Below are 5,781 nucleotides of genomic sequence, written 5' to 3' on the forward strand. Positions count from 1 at the left end.
TGGCTTTGCAGAGCTTTCGTGGTCTGAAATGACAAGAAATCACAGATAGTATAAAAACAAACAAATCTTCAATATACAGGGTTTAATAAAAAGAATTAACCATATTCATTACACAATATTTTATTAAAGAAAAGAAAACTCCAGAAAATTGTTGAACTTTTGTTGATTCCAGTGCATGGCCATAAGAGTCAGCATGTCTGTGCATCCTGCAAACACAGAAAATATCATACTATATTCCCCCTGTAATGATGTAACAAGTGCAGTAGGTCATTTTACCTGCTTTAGACATGTGTTTTGTGGTCACTGCAATCCTGGAGAGGAATGCATTGCACTGTTCCACCTCCTCTCCTAGTGTCAAACCAGCCCCATCCTGATATGCTCCACTCCATTTTACCTGATTAGGAATGAAAAATAATAATATAATGCTGAAATATGCAAAATGCTTTTGATAGTCATTTGCAGATTTTATTAATCTCATAGCAAAGTTCACCTACTTCGCACTTAAAATCATGGGCTTTGGCATGGAATACTGAAAGAAAGGGCTTCATGTTAAGAAGGTTCTGGAGCTCTGGGCAGCTTTTTGCAATTCTTTGGAGGTAAGGCCAATATTTGCAGGTCACATCCATACAAAAAAAAGTGATTTGCCTACTAGCCAGCCGTTTTTGCAGGTACAGGGGATAAGCAAAAATTTACCCCCTGTACATATTTAACGCACAGAGTAGCACTCCATGCCGACACACTGCAAGCTCCAGTCCCTCCTCATCTACCTTGCTTGCAGATCTTTTGGAGGTCTCTCTGGCTGCTGACCACTCCCCTCCACAAACACCTCTTCCACTGACCTATAATATAGAAAATAGTTGATGAAAATAAGACTCTCGTAAACAAAATTTGTAGTTGGAGGCAATTGTACTCCTGTATAAAGTCTAATCATCTGCGATTTTACAGTACATGTTAGGATGCCTTGTGAATGTAGTCCACAAATCTTGTCACACCTTCATCCTTAGCTATAAAGATGTCTTCAAAGATGGCCTGTTCTTCAGATCTATAAAAAAGAAAAAAAAGAAAAAAAACAAAACAAAAAAAACATACAGAATACACAAAATTGAATGATACAGTCTAATTTAATTTAACTTTACTATACACATTAAATGGATATTTCTTCTTATTAATATTGTTTCAACAGTGTGACATTATACACAGTTCTGGTATACCGAGCTGCATTCTTGAAACGGTAAAGCTTTTGGTTTCCATCTACTGAAACTGCCAGAATATCTGGGGTGCATGCAGGACAGATGAAAGGCATTCCTTGCAGATTTTGTCCACCTCAAAACGGACAGCCTCCCACTCAAAAAAGCTTTTCTGAAAACTGTCTGTGGAGATCTTGTCAGTCTATTAAAAGTAAGGAAACCAACAGCAATAATGTAATGTAAAACAAATGCATTAGCATCAAACACCTTTCAACCCAGGATACAGAAAGATTACCAATACTGTAGGATAAATCATTGTAATACTCACACGACCAAAGCGGACAGTTCACATCCAGCATTTTCGAAAAAGCTTGGCAGGACAGTCCTGGTGCTGCCATCTTCATTTCTTCAAATGAAAAAAAGACATCTGTGGCATGAATTGTGGCAAAGTTAAGGGTCGCAGGCCAGTAGTCACTTCGATTTAGCTCGACCACTCCAGCAGCCCAAGTGGCTTGGCATGCCTCACAACTCAACTCAGGCATGCTTAGATCATATCGTCCTGAAAAAAATCTAAAACATTTCCACTTTAATGTAAACCTTAAGTGATTAATCAGGTTTTGGATTATTTCAACCTTTTTTTACATGACTTTGTATACTTGTTAAACATTACTCAAAAGTCATGTGTAGATCTTACAAACAGACCTGTGCCAAACTTATAGAGGTAGAGCATGTATAGATTTTTATCTTCACACACTTACCATTCATTGTGATCACAGCAACAGTCTTCCCTGGGCTGACCCTCAATGACTCTGGTGAACAACCGCAAATTTTGTCAGGAACCTCCACAGGCACATGGCGCACTGAACAAGATCACACGTGAATTAAGATCATTTGGATTGACTGAGTAATATAACATTGGAACGATTCTATGGTATTGAAGTACATTGCTGAAAAAGTATACAGAGATGCTCAAAAAGCTAACTGACACGAAGTATCCACATAAATTTAATATCAAACAACAAGAGACAAAAAGGCATATTTAAATAGTAAAGCTTATCAGGACTAACAATTCCTAGAATTATATTTATGTTGTCCATACACAAGCAATAACACCACAATGGGAAAAAGCCTTATCTACAACAAAAGTTGTTGGAGGCAATGGCTGGTAGAATCCAGGAGTCATGGCATCACGGTTATGGAGAACATGTCTGGTGTGCACAAAAGAAGGGGCGTGGTCGACAGTCACAACACCGGACAGCAGCTGGATTGCTTCCACACAGTTGGCAGATGTGTGTAGCACATTTTCTCGTGCCACAGCCGTGTTCACCAGGCGGGGTCTCTTTGCCCTCCACTTCTCTGAAATAAGACTTTGTCTTGTACTCCAGTTTGAGGAAACTAGGAGAGGATCTCTTGAGGTTCCAAGAGCTGATGCATCATCATCTAAATAATCGCTCAGTGAGTGCTGGAGATCTTGCATGGTACTGCTTGCATAACCAGGTTATCCAGCAGTATAAACTGTTCTTGTAGTTCTGAATCACTCATGGTGAGGGGCAGAAACTTAAACAGACAGAAAGACAGACAGATACAACAACAGATGTAAACAGTGAGAGAGAGAGAGGGAGAGGGAGAGTGAGAGGGAGAGGGAGAGAGGGAGCAGGTTAACAAGACAGACGTCGCTCTTAAAAGTGCCTTTTGTTATTTTGTGTGTGTGTGGGGGAATTAAAATAAAAGAGGAATGTTGGAAGCTGGCAAATCTGAAAGACCTGATGAGAGAAAAAAGAAAGATTTAGAATTCAGAATTGAACACCTTACATTTTTACCAATTTTTTCTTTATCAGTGTTGGCAGATTGGGCAGTTTGTGATGGTTTTAAATTGTACTATGTGGGATGAAATGGAATTAGACAGGTGGGATTTTGATATTTCTGATGTGCCAAATGACAGACAGAAAATAGTTTACAACGTAGTTACAACCTAACCTTCTTTAGACAAGAACACTTAATTTGCTTTATTACATTGTAAATATGTGATGCTCCACAGTATTGTTGTTTTTTTTCATTAAATAATTGTCAAAATTAATTTGTATTGTTATTGCTAAGATTTGTGTATTTACTAGAGTTTTTTGTGTGGATTTTGAACAATTACTGGAAAACATACCAATCTGGCAACACTGTTCCTTATCTGAACATTTATAAATGGCTAAAGTATTAAAGTGCTACTGTCATTTTGATAACTTAAAACACACAATTTCCAAATATCATACAATCTGCTCTATTACCTTGCATGATTAAATGTGGAAAAACAAATAAACAAACTTGAATGTAATTAGCTATCTTAGCCTGCCTACTACACATTTGGTGAAGCAAGTTATATTTTTATAATGTCTGCTGTGATTTACTGCATCACAAAACTGCTTCCTTTCACTTCTACAGCTTCTAAACACAACTTCTTCACCTGATTGAACAGTTTTTGTTCAGTAAATTGTAGGGATTGTTCCCAATTATATTAATGAACTGTTCTACTTACCGAGTGGAAAATCGCAATGGAGCATAGGATCTCCATACAATGACGTCAGCGCCACTGATTAATGAATAAATAAATAAATAAATAAATAAATAAATAAATAAAGTCCTTATAAATAAATAAATAAATGAACAAACAAATAAATAAATAAACGTGGTGAGGGAAGACATGCAGGTAGTTGGTGAGAAAGAGGCAGTGTTAGAGATAGAAAATGTGGGGAAAAAAAACATGACCTGGATTGAGTAGCCCTGCCATAATTAATTTATAGAAAGCTATACTTTTTTATTCTTATTTATCGTAGTCCCGATCCCGTTCATAACACAAAACGGACTGCAGTCTGATTCCCCAACACGTCAAATTTCAACGCCACAGGTTTCGGTTCAGAGATCTACAGAAGTCTATGGGAATCCCTGCACGTTGAAAAACGACGCTAAAGGGATACCCAGTGCATCAAAATGTGACTCCAGGGGATCCTGCCCAAGCGTCCATATGTGACGATCCTTCTATGTGCTGTCAAGAATGAGTTTCTTATCCGCAGAAAATGCGATTCTGCAAGTCTCAGGCTTCTAGGACCAATAGAAAGCTTTTTTTTGAAGCAAGCGTATTTGCACAAACAGAATGCACTTGCACCTGATAATTGTACATGTTTCTAAAAAGACATGAATAGAACAAAACATTTTCTGACCAAAATATCATATTTTTCATACAAACGGTTTAGTTATTTAAAAAATATGAATTTTGAATTCATAATTTTATAAAAACTGTTTAAACAGGCAAAAAGTGAATGAAAATGGGTTGGAAAGTCATAATTAATCAAAAACAAACCAGCAGCACATATTTGGCAAATCCTTCTATGTGCTGTTAAGAATGAGTTTCTTATCCGCCGAAAATGCGATTCCGCAAGTCTCAGGCTTCTAAGACGAAGAGAAAACGGTTTTTCCAACCGAGTGTATTTGCACAAACAGAATTCACTTGCCCATGACAATTTCTCATATTTATAAAGAGATATAACAAAACATTTTCTGACCAAATATGATATTACTCATTGAAACATTTCAAAAATATGAATTTTCATATTATAATAATTTCATAAAAACTGTTTAAAAAAGTCAAAAAGTGAATGAAAATGGGTTAGAAAGTCATAATTAATCAAAAAGGAACCAACAGCACATATTTGGCAACTCCTTCTATGTGCTGTCAAGAATGAGTTTCGTTTTTGCTGAAAATGCGATTCCGCAATAATGATAGAATAAAACATTTTCTGACCAAAATATGTAATTTTTCATATAATCATTTTAGTTATTTCAAAAATATTCATTTTCATATTCATAATGATAATTTCATAAAAACTGTTGAAAACTGCAAAGTGAATGAAAACGGGTTAGATGTCATAATTAATCAAAGAGAGTCATAATTAAAGACGAAGAGAAAACGAGTTATCCAACCAAGCGTATTTGCACACACAGAATTCACTTGCCCATGACAATTTCACGTTTATGAAGAGATATGATATAAAACATTTTCTGACCAAAATATGATATTTCTCATATAAATATTAGTGATTCCGCGAATAGAAAGCGTTTTTTCTAACTAAGCTATTTGCTCAAACAGAATGCACTTGCACCTAATCATTTTAAATGTTTCTGATAAGATATAATAGAACAAAACATTTTCTGACCAAAATGTCATTTTTCATATAAACATTTTAGTTATTTCAAAAATATTCATTTTCCTATTCATAATGATAATTTCATAAAAACTGTTGAAAACAGCAAAAAGTGAATGAAAACGGGTTAGATAATTAATCAAAAACAAAACAACAGCACGTATTCGGCAAATCCTTCTATGTGCTGTCAAGAATGAGTTTCGTATTTGCTGAAAATCTCAGGCTTCTAGGACGAAGTGAAAGCGGTTTTACGAACCAAGCGTATTTGCACAAACAGAATGCACTTGCACGTGGTAATTTTACATGTTTCTGATAAGATATGGTATAGCAAAACATTTACTGACCTAAAATATCATATTATTCATATAAACATTTTATTTATTTCAAAAATATGAATTTTTAGATTC

At 35.6% G+C, this 5,781-nt stretch overlaps 1 long non-coding RNA gene across 1 annotated transcript; it reads right to left on the reverse strand.

Annotated features, from left to right (window-relative positions):
• Nucleotides 1–1,544: 1,544 nt before the first annotated feature.
• Nucleotides 1,545–2,339, reverse strand: LOC124401834. The gene is made up of 3 exons (XR_006928625.1): nucleotides 2,301–2,339; nucleotides 1,946–2,047; nucleotides 1,545–1,746 (listed from the first exon to the last, which is right to left on the reverse strand). It is a non-coding gene; the product is annotated as an uncharacterized LOC124401834 (long non-coding RNA).
• Nucleotides 2,340–5,781: the final 3,442 nt, after the last annotated feature.

The sequence above is a fragment of the Silurus meridionalis genome, chromosome 18 (genome assembly GCF_014805685.1).
Source record: "Silurus meridionalis isolate SWU-2019-XX chromosome 18, ASM1480568v1, whole genome shotgun sequence".
Classification (NCBI taxonomy): Eukaryota; Metazoa; Chordata; class Actinopteri; order Siluriformes; family Siluridae; genus Silurus; species Silurus meridionalis.